The 14,185-nt window shown below is 39.6% G+C and overlaps 1 protein-coding gene across 1 annotated transcript in view; it reads left to right on the top strand.

Annotated features, from left to right (window-relative positions):
• Csmd1 (CUB and Sushi multiple domains 1) overlaps positions 1-14,185 on the top strand; it is a 1,532,231-nt gene that overhangs the window by 675,641 nt on the left and 842,405 nt on the right. The window lies entirely within an intron of this gene.

Genomic DNA, 14,185 nt, shown 5'->3' with positions numbered 1-14,185 from the left:
AGAGAGAGAGAGAGAGAGAGAGAGAGAGAGAGAGAGAGAGAGAGAGAGAAGGGTATGGTTCCAGAATGTTCTTAACCACCTCTTAAGTGTTTCTGCTTGTCTCACTCTTCAGAAAGGCTTGTTAAGCATCCTACCCCCTGAAGTAACAGCATTCCCATAGACAGTGTGTGATAATGGAATTTTTATCTACAAAGTTATATTAATCTATAGGTATGTTTGATAAGCGGGTGTGTTGGTTCTACTTCATTATCTGAAGCCCAGAATGCAAGTGGGCTCCTGATCCAACCTGACTATTTAGATTTTGCAAAGAATGACTCTGTACTCTTGTCATTTGGAAACAGTAGCCTTGCTGGGCCAGCCTTTCTGTTCATCAAGGGACCATCCTAAATCTCTGCACTGGAGTTCCCTTTGAATCCTGGGCTTCCTCTGTTAGCTTCTGACTTATCTCAACAATAGCTATTCAAAACACGAGAGCCTCTTAAGTGCTCAGGGCCTGCTTGCCAATCAGTCCTGTACCTTGCCATGTAAACTTGTGTGTAAATTGCTAATTGGTGATTCACCTGCACCATGAGTTCTGCCCACTCTATGATGCTGTGCAGTGCATAGAATTCAGCTCATTGGCTTAAGTATAAGAATTGGGACCCATGATTTTTTCCTGTGCAGTTTTGCAATGAAATCAGAATGCATTTTGATTTCCTATTGAAGGCTTTTGCATGTGTTTGTGTGGGGAGAAGACACGCACAGGTTGGCATCAACTGCATATCTTCAAGGATCACCTCAAATCCTTGAAGCACACCACCCAACATCTGGAATTACAGGTGCACACTGCTGTTTCCTGCTACTCTTTCTTTATTCCTCCCAGTCCTACTCCTTTTCTCTTGGCACGGAAGGGCTATAATTTAAATCATATTCCTTAAACATTTAATATTATAATGTTGAGAGCCTACGGGCACCATTTTCTGTTCCTCTGAAACACTGTACATTTTTGTCTTCATAATAGACAGGGAAAAGCTATTGTTGTTTTCCTGTGAGATTGGGGAGCTTGAGACTCAGGGAGGCTGAACAGTTATCCCAAGATCACATATCTTTGCATGAGGAGGCTGAATTCAGCAGCATGAATCTGGGGGTGGTTTGTGCCCTCAGGCAGAATCCCCAGGCAGGATCTTTATTAAAATTGTTAGTCTACCTGTGGACTTGCCCTGTGATTTTCTTCTATGCTGGCAATTATTAAAAAGGAAAAGGTCTGCCTTTCACTGAGCTAACCCTCATGTGTCCACGACTCAGACTGAACTAATACTCACATTTGGAAGCTACACATGAATTTTGAATGTTACCTGGAGTAACTGTGGCTGAATGAATTGACACATGCAATACAGAAATAACATTTTCATTACCTGAAATTCTGTGGCTAGGTTCCCCCTGGTTTAGGTTTAATAGACTGTGGCCTTTCATGGGTGAGTATACAATTTCCTGCTTTGTTATATGTTCATAGATTTTTTTTCCTCAATCTTGAGGAATTGTGCTTAATATGTCTAAAATGTCCTTTTGAGGGGCAGGTTGATGAGAATTGCAGGGTAGATAATTATGGAATTCTCCATCATTTACAGCATTAATCAAATACTGACAAGAATCCACCCACAACATACTTTATTTTGTTGCTTTTCCATTAGGCTTCTTATTTCAGGAACAAAGTTGCTGTTTCTGGTACTTCAACAGGAATCATTTTACATGATTTCATAGTAATTTTTCTTAGATATATTTACATCATGCTTTGCTGTTGCAATCTTTCCTTAATAGAATTAAAGCTTTGACTCATTGAAAATAATTTTATAGCCTATTTTTCATTTTACAAAAGGGAATATCCTTTTTTTTTAAACTAACATGAAATCATTTCTGTATTCTTAAATAAATTCCCCTTAAATATAGTATGTATTTGTGATCTGAGAATACCATTAAGCAGTTCAAGGCAAGTTTAATATGCAATATCACCATGTCCACCTGTCCTTGGCCCATGAAACTGATCATGTGGAAGCCTTTGATTTTTAATGCATTGCCCATTTCTTTATTAGCCAGCATCTTCATTTGCTAATTGGAGCTCTATTAACTATATTCAATCATATTTCTGTTCTCAAAACTACATTTCTGAACTCTGATTTTGATGATACTAATTTCTATATGAATGGCTACAATGACATGCACATTTGAATCTTCAAACGTGGTGATTTTTACCACCAGATAAGCTAAATATAAAATTATATTATTTGAGATATTGTTGATCTTTTATGTAGGGGCTCTCATATCTTTCTGATTAGCCATGTCAGCATAGTACTGGCAATCACTTCTTGTATGCCAAGTCTTTCTTTCCTAGAACAGGAAGGCATATAGATATATAGATATATTGGTAGTTGATACACAGAGAGATGATAGATAGATAGATAGATAGATATAGATAGATAGATAGATAGATAGACAATAACTAATAGGTTTGTCTTTTGAGAATCATATAACACAAAATTCACTTAGAATGTCGACTTCTGTCTTTTCTGTGTTCATTATCATTGAGTTTAAAAGGAAAAGGCATTTATTGATCTCATATTGCCAGGAAGATATTGTACTAATGTTACATACTATATAAGTTAATTATGGAAGCAATCTTTTGGAGGTGTTTATTTTATGAACTCATTCTATGGGCTAACAACTCTCAAATTGATGGTACTAGTTTGTGTATGAATGGATATAATGACACTCAACATTTGTGGATTCCATCAACAAACATGTAAAGATTGTGGCTAATGCTGTAGACATGTGTGAGACACATTGTGGAATTACAAAAATAAATTTACCACTGCAAGCATAGAATTCTATACCTTTTATCTTTACTAGGCAATGAAGATAGTGCACAATATGTCTCATTTGATGTTTTTACTTCCAAACAAATTGTTAGTGGTAGNGAAGTTATTTGTGGTACAATGAGATAGATATAATTGTGCCCTTTTTTTTCTATTCATATTACATACTTTATTTTACTAATATTCCATTACCTTTCCAGTTCCATCTGTCAATAGTCCTTTTCATTTTCTGAAGTGGTCCCTCTCTTGTTTTAATATCTCAAATATAAACATATTTGTATAAAATCTAGCTTCTATCCATGAGAGAAGTCACACACTATCTGCCTTTCTGTGTCTGGGTCGTTCCTATGGCAGTTCTAGTTTTAGATTTTGAGAATACTCCAGAATGTATCCCATGGTGGCTAGCCACTGCATTCCACCACAGAGAAATGGTCATGTCACAGACATCTTCAACAGCAGTTGGGCTCTTTTGCCTTCTCAACCATCCTGATGATGGTGAGAGGAACTGCCAGTGTAGTCCCAACTGGTGCTTCTCTGATGGCTGGGTCATGCAGCACTTTTCAAATATGTATTGGTCTTCACGCTTTGCTTTTTGTGTGGTGTCTGTTCACCCTGTGTGCTCATTCATGGGTTAGATTCATTTTTAACGTTTTCTTGTTTTATTTTGATTTTTGTTACTTATTTAGAGCAAATATTAACTACCTGTCAGATATGTAATCTTTTCTCCAACAGTAAGTGCGTTCTCTTCTCTCCTCTGGTTCTGTCTCAGCTGAGATGTCTTTCAGATTGTTTGTCTGGGATTATTTTCTATCATTGTTCCAGAAAGCCCATCCCCATGCCTAAACCTCGAAGCTTCCTGTGCTGAATTTCCTCCTAGTAGGTTTAGAGTTTTGTATCTTTTGTTAAGGTCTTTTATCCATTTGGGATGAATTTTTGTTCCAGATGAAGAGAGGTATCTACTCTTGTACTTCTATGTTTGTAAATCAAGTTTCCCCAGAACTATTTGTCAAACAGCTGCCTCTTTTCGCTGTCTGTGGACGCTTGTCTCAAACACTGGGTGGCTGAGGTTGCGTGGCATCCATGATTGCTATTTTCTGGGTCCATGATTCTCTTCCACAGTTTCACATCTCTGTTTGTGTGCACTGCCTGTTGTGTTTGCTGTTTCAGCTCTTTAGAATTTCTTCATGTCAGGCATCACAATACATTCAACGTTGTGCATTTCTCACTCTGGGATCGTTTCAGCTTCTGTGTAAAACTACATTCTCCTTTTTCTAACTACCATTAGCTTTAAAGTAAGCTGATCCTGAATATTTTAATTCTTCAGTAACCCCAGAGCTTGGAAAGATATGGAGAGAACACTTTCGAAACTAGTTCATATTCAGATAGAAAAAAGATGATTGACTCCAACATTTAAATTTGAACTTAGAGTCTGCAAAGCTACCTCATTCAGCTGAGGTGTATATTGTATTTCTTCTACTTTAGTGCACTATTTTTGACATTGAGAATAGAAATGGCTCAGTGATTAAGAACACCTGCTGCTCTTCCAAAGAAGCCATGTTTAGTTCCTAGCACCCATATCAAGATGGCTCACAACCACCTATAACTCCAGGGGACTCAGCAGCCTCTTCTGGCCTCTGTGAGCACCATCATACATGGTATACACGCATACAGGCACACACACACACACACACACACACACACACACAAACACACCACATACACACACACACACACACACACACACACACACAGAGAGAGAGAGAGAGAGAGAGAGAGAGAGAGAGAGAGAGAGAGAGAGAGAGATCCATACATAAGAAAATAAATCTAAAGAGAAAAACGTACTTAAGATTAAATTGTATCCAAATCATAGATTTTTGTGAGTTGAATTCCTAAGTGTCTCTCTCACTTAATAGAATCACTTAATAGAATACTGTTATGACCTTTATGATTATATCTGACAAATAATGTTATCACTGGCTGGGAGAATTATCATCTGAGGGGCACCACAAATCAAGGTGGGTATTGTCTAAATAGCTAATGAAATAGTACTCACCATTTCAATAATACTTGATTTTGGTGTTTAGAACTTTCTGAGAAATTTTTACTGAAGCCAAGTATGTGCATGATTAATATCAATGTGATATATAACTCTTTTTTTTTATAGTTGACAAGAGGTTGTAAAACTAAGATTCAGTAGAACTACATAAGCCAGATGCTGTGTCTTGTTCTCCCACTGAACACAAGGTCTCCAAGTGAACAAGCTCCAGCTTACCTGGAGCTGACCTGGTATGGTAACCAATAGGCCACTGTTTTCACACTGAGGCCATGAAATGATGTTTCTCAAATACTCTTGGACTGTGAGGATAACCTTGTCCTCAGATGATCTGTGTGGACCGCAGCACTGGGCACCCATCCCTCTGAGACAGATGCTACGATGACATAATGACCCCACAGAAAAATGTGGGCATCTACACCTAGCAGCTCCAGGTTCCCATGACCTTCTAGATTTTTCCCAAATGACTCTCTTATCCCCGCGTTCACTACTGCTTTCTCCTTCCTGGTCATCACCATCAGGATGTGAATTTCTACTCTTGCCTTTACAAAGATTCTTTTCACAATTATTTCTCTAATTACCATCATCTTAGATCTTAAAACTGGTAGATAAAAACATTGACTGTTTGTGAGTATTCTTTATTAGACTTGTCCCACTTTATATTTTGACAACACAACTAAGAATGGGAGAAGGTATCATTATTTTTGTTATACCCCCACCATGCATGCTTCCCACACTATCTTGATGCTTATCTTCACAAAATAGATATTTGTATATTGGATTTTTATCATTTGCTTCATCACAGTGTTATCAAATCAAAAGTCCCTTTTGTAATTGAATACCTTTGCTTTTTCTTGACTTAGGCATCTATTGAACATAGTCTGCTCAATAGAACAGACAATAAAAATTCATTTCTAGTAAAATAAGGTCAGATTCAAGCACATCGCTCTTAGAAAGTAACCAGGGAAACATGGCAAAGACAACTTTGCCTTAAACAGTGGACACATCCCTGTTCTGAGGATGTAACCCCGTGGTGGAGGTAATTAAATATAAATGATTTTATTTAATTGGCTGGCATTGTAAGATCACCTTGGTGACTTGAGCTCAATTTTCCCCACTAAGAAGTAATTAAAAACCACTTTTCAGCAGTGATCTTTCTTGATGGTCAAGGTCCTACACAATTCCTCAGATAATATTACTCTTGGCAGAATTTGCCTCTGAAATTGCAGAAGGAGATGTCGGTGACATATGCCCAGGGCTCACTTCAAAAGGGATATAATATACTTACAATGATGAAGGGCAAGGAACGGGGCTTCAGCAGAGGGCATATCCAAAAGCTATCAGCAATTATTTCAAGAACTTCAATTTTAAATTAAATGTGTGACATCAGATATGTTAGAGTGTCAAGAGGTGAGTGGGAAATGTAATATTGATTAGCATGAGAATTATCTGTATTTTGGGATGTGTGATGTGTCTGGGATCCCAATTTAAGCATCCTGCCTTCCTCTTTCCTCTTCTCCTTGCTTTTTCAAATCTGTGTTTCTGCTTGCCGATTGGTTCACGCAGTTCTCACCCATTTCCTACCATCTTATATTCCTACCTGGTAGACTTACTTATATGAAAGTAGATTTCAAAATCCAGCCCCACATCTAGACTTCACTCTCTTTATTTGTTCTTAAGTACCTAACAGGATTGCTTTCAATGCCCTTCTTGTGAACATGAACCTCTGTGGTTGCTCAAGCCCTGTATGGAACAGGGCATGAGATTTATATAAAGTACAAGATTATAGCCTATATGTTTCTAGGCATCTCTAATTGACAAAATGCATAGCTCCATGCAAATGTGAGGAAAGGAGCTATTTGATTGTTCTTTCTGGGATAGTCACAAGCTGGGAATAAAGACAAAATTAAATGGTATGTATTCAGTGCAGTCATCCCAAGCCCACGGAAAGTGCATGGAGGGGAGTGAATGGTGCTTTAACAAGAAGTACTAAACAAGAGCTGGTGCTCTTTGAAAGTGGTGTGTGTCCTGTCTCCAGGGTTCCTTGTTTACAAGTATTTATCATAATCAAACTCAAGGTTTTCCTTTTGGAGCTTACCAAATTTTCTTATTATTTCTTTGAGAGGTTCCTACATTGTGTTTTGACCTAAATATGTGTATAGATAGACCAATAGGTATTTTAAATTCATGGATGCAGAGTTGTACACATTTGGTGACCAACTTGTATTTGTTATAATATATTTACTGAGAGAGGTATGTTTGGGGATTAATTTATTATATATAATTCATTAGAGAGATAAGAACCTTCTAAACCTTCTATTGCAATACAAAGACCAGAATCAGGGAATTAGAAGCACCATGGGTCCAAGCTTTTACCTGCTCTTGATTTAAAAGTGTGCAACCCTGGATAAGTGACACACTGGCCCTCAGACGCCATTTTAATTAGCAAACAGAACCAGTTATGGCTTGGTAATATGTTAGATGCAGTAAATACAATAAAATTATTAGCCTCTATTGTGTCTTGAGACATGTCTGTGATTAATGCTATCCTTCTCACATATTTCAAGATAGCCATGAAAGCCCTGACCAGTGCTGTCCCCCTGTGGTTGACAACTAAGGGTTTCCTTCTCTGAATTCTAACATTGTTTAGAGACCACACAAATAATAGATGTATACTTTTCCAGAAAATTTAGAAATAGAGAAATGGAAACCTAGGTCTTTTAAGACCTTTTCTAAAATTGGTTATATTCTAATCAGTATAAGCAAGGAGCTGCATCCCATACAGGAAGGTGGTCTTAAAAGGTCACAAACACCAGAACTCCAGTAGTAATGAGGTCATCTTACACAGGTCACGGTTCATCAAGGATTCTAGCCTTACTGATTTTTACCACATACTCTATTAAATTGCTGGGAGGTATTATTGACCCTTAGAGGTTTGGTGAGATTTGAGAGAGATATGGTATATTATCACTAGGTGTCTTGTTTATCTAGACGTTCCTGTCTCCAGTACAGATTCCATAAGTCACTGTGTTTATTTAGAATATTTTTTATTATACTGGGCATAATTAGAGAACACACTAGACCTCCATAATTACCCCACAGTTACTTCTTGCATAAATGATGAGTGAACATTTTTATCCATTCTTTGGCTTGTGTCTAAATTCTCTTACCTTGACATAGTATTCTATTTCCAATTGAGAAAATATTTTTTTGTTGTTGTTATTTAAAGACTGCACATGCATACTTGCTTGCCCTTTAGGATGACTACAGGAGAAACAGTCCTTGCTGTGGCTTCTCGAGGAAGCATTATCCTAAACAACATGCATTATTGTTCCTCTCCTTTGAGCACATTATCTACTACTTTGGTGGCATTAAACTATGATATTGTAATGAGGGGCGATGATTATTACATTATGCGGAGAAGAACAGAAAATCTGGTAGTATTGCATGAGATGTAATTTATGTAAAAACATGCAGACAATTGCATTCAAGTATTTGATGTAAGTAATGAGAGAATCGTGCATAATGGGCATTTTTTATTAGACTGAGATTTAGTTGATTTGTCTTGTGAATGAAGTTACTCAAGCAAATTGGATTGTGAGCCAAGAAAATAAGAAGGGTAAAATCGAGAGACAGGAAATTAGAAGCTTGGCATAGGCACGTGAATATCAGGACAAACAAACTTAGCTCTAAATATTCTACCAGTTTATTTGCCTAGGGGGGAAAATGGGCTAATTTGTTCTTAGTTTAGTAAATTCTAGTGGGAGTCTTACTCTAAAGAATTGTATATTTGTTACCATAAACTACTCTGTATTCAGGATCTGTTAAATACTTGTTCGATGATTAGTTCTTTCCAACTCTGCTTCAGAAGAGTAGACACTTCCTTTCCAAATGAATCAAGTTACTCAGCATAAAGGATGTCACAGCTTTATAGTGATACTACACGATGTTATATTGAAATTAGTACAGATACCCTCAGAGCACAGTGCTGGCTGAGCCAACACTCCTCTATCCTAACCTCCTATTCTTCCCCTCACTTAAAAGTCTCCCCTCACTTCTTCTCCATACCACCTTTGTCGCACTGCTGTCCCTTAGCTAGGGTTTGTGTCCTTCATCCTCACCTTAGTTCCTTTCTATTTTGTTAGATTCTCTGTGTGTTCCAAATCAATCACACAAATGTAAATCAATGAGATATGGCTATGGGTACAAACATGATGTGGATTTTATGGGCTTAGAGAACTGGTGCCTGGTCAGATTTAGTCCTGCTCCACAAGAGGAAAAATATTCTTGATACTGAAAATCTGGACAATAATCCAAGGGGATCTCTGAGGTCCCAGGGGGTAAACCTGCTATGATTATTTTGCTGAACAAACATGGTATTAAAGCACCACGGTAATAAAGAAATGTGTGGTTCTTGCAGCTCTCGGACCTTGTCAGGGGATTTCCTCTGTATAGGGAATGATGGTTAACACAGACACTCACAACTGGCCAGAAGAGGAAGGAAGGGGACAGGAGAAGAGTAGGGAGCTCCGTCACAATAGGGCATCTTTATCCCATGGCTACCCGCAAAGTTTCAGACCGTCGTGAATATGACGATACAAAGATAATAAAACCTAGAAGCCACGAAGGACCAGAGTAAAATAGTACCTTCTAGATGTGGCATGAGCAATGCACACTTGAAATCACAGCAGCTAACAGGCAGTGGTACCAGATGCAGTCACTCCACATGACCATGCCAGTACAGAGTGGGAGTGGAGTGCTCGTGAGCCCCATCCTCCAACTGAGGAACCACGGACGGGTGAGGGATTCTGAGGGAGGGAGTGTCAGTCTGTTTCAACGTTTGCCTTCAGGTAAACTTTATGGATGGACTCACAGCCAGCATGCATCACAAACCCTTATTCAACAATGACCTTTGTGTACTTTGAGTCGCTTAATACTTCCTGTGCTTGAACCTCTCTGCCCACCAACTCAATTTTTAAATGTATTATCAAAAATCCAATGTAATCTTTGTAAAAGAAACCATCCATGCCGGCAGGTTATATAACTCGAAAGAAGCCTGGAAGGGCGGATGCTCAGAAAGCCTTCAGTTGTCTCACTTGAATGTGGGTGGCCTCATACAACCTTCTCTGGCACCCCGCTTTGTCTGTGGCCTGAGGTCAGAAGTTCCCAGCAGAAGTGCTTCGAGGTGGGGAGCAGTTTGGGAGGACGCATGCCAGCTACTGCCACCACAGATGGATTTGACGTCCAAAATGTCTAATCACTTCCTGAACACATGTGGGCTGTGGTTCTGGCTTCCTGAATGCATATTTGGCTGTCTTTCTACCTTTCCAGTTTGTACCCACTGCCAAACATTAATTCACTGTTCAAAATAATTTTGTTCAAAATCTTTCACATGTATCAAATATGTCAGTTATTTCTCATCAATCATTTTGTTTTGTCTCAGAAGGCTATCTATCGTCCATTGGTATAGGAATGGAAAATTTTTATCTTCCCTTTTTAAACTTAATGTATAGCGTAATTAAGAACTATCCTTTTACTCTTCAGTGTGCATATGACGGTGATGACGGAGATGGCGGGGTCACACGTACCAGATGGTACTCACTTTGCTTATGTCCCTCTCAGGCTGTGCTCCAACTCGCCTTCCCATCTTAAATGTCTCTTGAAAGCCCAGGCAATCGACCGAGCCAACCAGAAATCATATGACAAGCACACGACAGAATCCATTACGTCACCGCATCCCATTCCGGGCGACTTAGGAACTGAAACCATCCAAAGCATGTCGCAAGGGAATCAGCACCACTAACCACTTTGGCTCCTGATTTATTAAAAAACGTTCACACAAGGACCAAAGTAAAAACAATCTCACACACTATATATGTCAGTTTTCTACCTTGGCTTTTTGTTAGTCACAGTTCTCAAGACTGTCTTTTTGTAAGCCGGTTTTCATCCGCTGAGGCCAAGAGTGAGCTGCAGTGCTCACCAACTTTAAGCCCTCAGCTATGCCTGCCCTGTGTTCCAAAGAGCGCTGGGTTTCCTAGCTGTCTACCTAGAGCCAGTATCCCTCCCACATGAAAGCCCCTACATCTTAATTCTTAAAACAAAAACAAAAACAAACAAACAAAAAACCTGAGGTAAACATCACCACAAAATGATAAGACAGGCAAGGGAAAAATTTTCAGGTCTTTTTTTAAAAAATTAGATACTTTCTTTATATACATTTCAAATGTTATCTCCTTTCCTCGTTTCCCCTCCAAAAATACCCTATCACATCTCCCCTCCCCCTTCTCACTAACCCACCCACTCCTGCTTCCCTGTCCTGGCATTCCCCTACACTGGGGCATGGAGACTTCACAGGACCAAGGGCTTCTCCTCCAATTGATGTCCAACAAGTCCATCCTCTGCTACATATGCAGCTGGAGCCACAGGTACTTCCATATGTACACTTTGGTGATTTAGTCCCTGGGAGCTCCGGGGATACTGGTTGGTTCATATTTTTGTTCCTCCTATGGGGCTACAAACCCCTTCAACTCCTTGGTTCCTTTCTCTAGCTCCTCCATTGGGGACCTTGTGCTCAGTCCAGTGGTTGGTTGAGAGCATCCACCTCTGTATTTGTCAGACACTGGCAGAGCCTCTCAAGAAACAGCTATATAAGGTTCCTGTCAGCAAGCACTTGCTGGCATCCAAAATAGTATCTGGGTTTGGTTACTGTATATGGACTGGATCCCCAGATGGAGCAGTCTCTGGATGGCCTTTCCTTCAGTCTCTGCTCCACATTTTGCATCTCCTCCCATGGGAATTTTGTTCCCCTTCAAAAGACTGAAGTATCCATACATTGGTCTTCCTTTTTATTGAGCTTCATGTGGTCTGTGAGTTGTATCTTGGATATTCCAAGCTTCTGGGCTAATATCCACATATCAGTGAGTATATACCACGTGTGTTCTTTTGTGATTGGGCTACCTCATTCAGGATGATATTTTCTAGTTCCATCCATTTGCCTAAGAATTTCATTAATTCATCATTTTTAATAGCTGAGTAGTATTTCATTGTGTAAATGTACCACATTTTCTGTATCCATTCCTCTGTTGAGGGACATCTGGGTTCTTTCCCGCTTCTGGCTATTATAAACAAGGCTGCTATAAACATAATGAAGCATGTGTCCTTATTACATGTTGGAGCATCTTTTGGGTATATGCCCAGGAGTGGTATAGCTGAGTCCTCCACAGGGGAAATTTTCCTGAACAGAACACCTATCAATATGCTCTAAGATCAAGAATTGACGAATGGGACCTCATGAAATTTCTAAGTTTCTGTAAGGCAAAGGACACTCTCAATAGGACAAAACAGCAACCAACAGATTGAGGAAATATCTTTACCAATCCTACATCCGATAGATGGCTAATATCCAATATNTACAAAGAACTCAAGAAGTTAGACTCCAGAGAACCAAATAACCCTACTTAAAAATGGTGTGCAGAGCTAAACAAAGAATTCTCAACTGAGGAATACCAAGAGGCTGAGAAGCACCTCAAGAAATATTCAACATCCTTAGTCATCAGGGAAATGCAAATCAAAACAACCCTGAGATTCCATCTCACACCAGTCAGAATGGCTAAGATCAAAAACCCAGGTGACAACAGATGCTGGTGAGGATGTGGAGAAAGAGGAACACCCCTCCATTGCTGGTGCGATTGCAAGCTGGTACAACCACTCTGGAAATCAATTTGGCGGTTCCTCAGAAAATTGGACATAGCACTACCCGAGAACCCAGCTATATCACTCCTGGCCATATACCCATCTTAATTCTTACCAGTGTATGTTGTCTATGGCTTTTCTCCAGTTTCCTCTGGTTTTAGTCCCTCAGGTAATGTTATTTGCATGGTTTAACACTGGCAAGGTCCCTTTATCTCTGGACCTGATAACAGAGTTAAGTGTCCTCTACTTTAAAAGAATTAAAAAAGAAATGACGATGATATCCCTGGAATGGCCAAAATTTAGAATTGTCTGCACCAAATATCAGCACTGTGGGATACAGCAGAGACTCTCACTTTTCCTCTAGAAAGAATCAAACAAGTCAGCACTTTGTGCAGGATGCACAAGGAGTTTCTTCAGGAGATTAAACATACTCTTAATGAGCTGTAATTGTGTTCCTTGGTGTCTACTTAAGAACATTGTAAATGTCCATCTACACTAGAGCAGGCATGAAAAATTCGTAACAGCTCAATTTACAGTTCTGGGGACCAGATCTGGAAGTTAGTCAAATTAATAACGTTCATGGGCGAAGGGTATGTCAAGATATATTATCACACAGTGAGGTATCACCCAGTACTGAAACTGAATGGGCTACCAGGTTATACAGAAACAGAGATGGATCAAGTATATGTTACTCAGGGACAGAAGCTGGCTCATAAAAAAGTTCTGCGTGACAGAAGTATTGCACAATCCAGAAAATGCAAAACCATAGTGATAGTTTAAAGGCCAGTTGTTACAAGGAGCTAGTGTGCAAGATGAGAAAACAGGTAGATTCTTATAATAGAGAAGTGACTCTGTAGTATACTGCCATCATGTGTGTAGTTTCCTGAGATAATGGGTGTAGTGTACTGTGATCATGTGTGTAGTACACTGCAGTCATGTGTGTAGGATAACGCCATCATATGTGTAGTGGACTGCCATCATGTATGTAGTGTACTGCTGTCATGTGTGTCATGTACTGCCATCATATGTGTAGTGTACTGCAGTCATGTGTGTAGGATCATGCCATCATGTTTGTACTGTACTACAGTTATTTGTGTAGTGTACTGCCATCATGTGTGTAGTATACTGCCATCATGTGTATAGTGTACTGCAGTCATGTGTGTCATGTACTGCCATCATGTGTGTAGTGTACTGCAGTCATATATGTAGTGTACTGCAGTCATGTGTGGAGTGTACTGCAGTCCTGTGTGTGGGATGATGCCATCATGTTTGTACTGTACTACAGACATTTGTGTAGTGTACTGCCATCATGTGTGTTGTATACTGCCATCATGTGTGTAGTGTACTGCAGTCCTGTGTGTAGGATGATGTCACCATGTTTGTACTGTAACTGCAGTCATGGACAATGAACATACAGTCAACAGTGAATCCTAACAAGGGTGCTGAGCCTCTGGGTGATGGCAGCGGGTCCTGCCTGTACAGCATCTGACAAGTATGACAGGTTTCTGCAAGCAGCTGAGCATGGTGGAGTATGTGTGTGTGTAGGAGTGACTGTGGTGGAGTATGTGTGTATGTAGGAGTGACTGTGGTG

This window comes from Mus pahari, chromosome 19 (genome assembly GCF_900095145.1).
Source record: "Mus pahari chromosome 19, PAHARI_EIJ_v1.1, whole genome shotgun sequence".
Lineage (NCBI taxonomy): Eukaryota > Metazoa > Chordata > Mammalia > Rodentia > Muridae > Mus > Mus pahari.
This window is presented reverse-complemented; position numbering and strand designations above follow the sequence as displayed.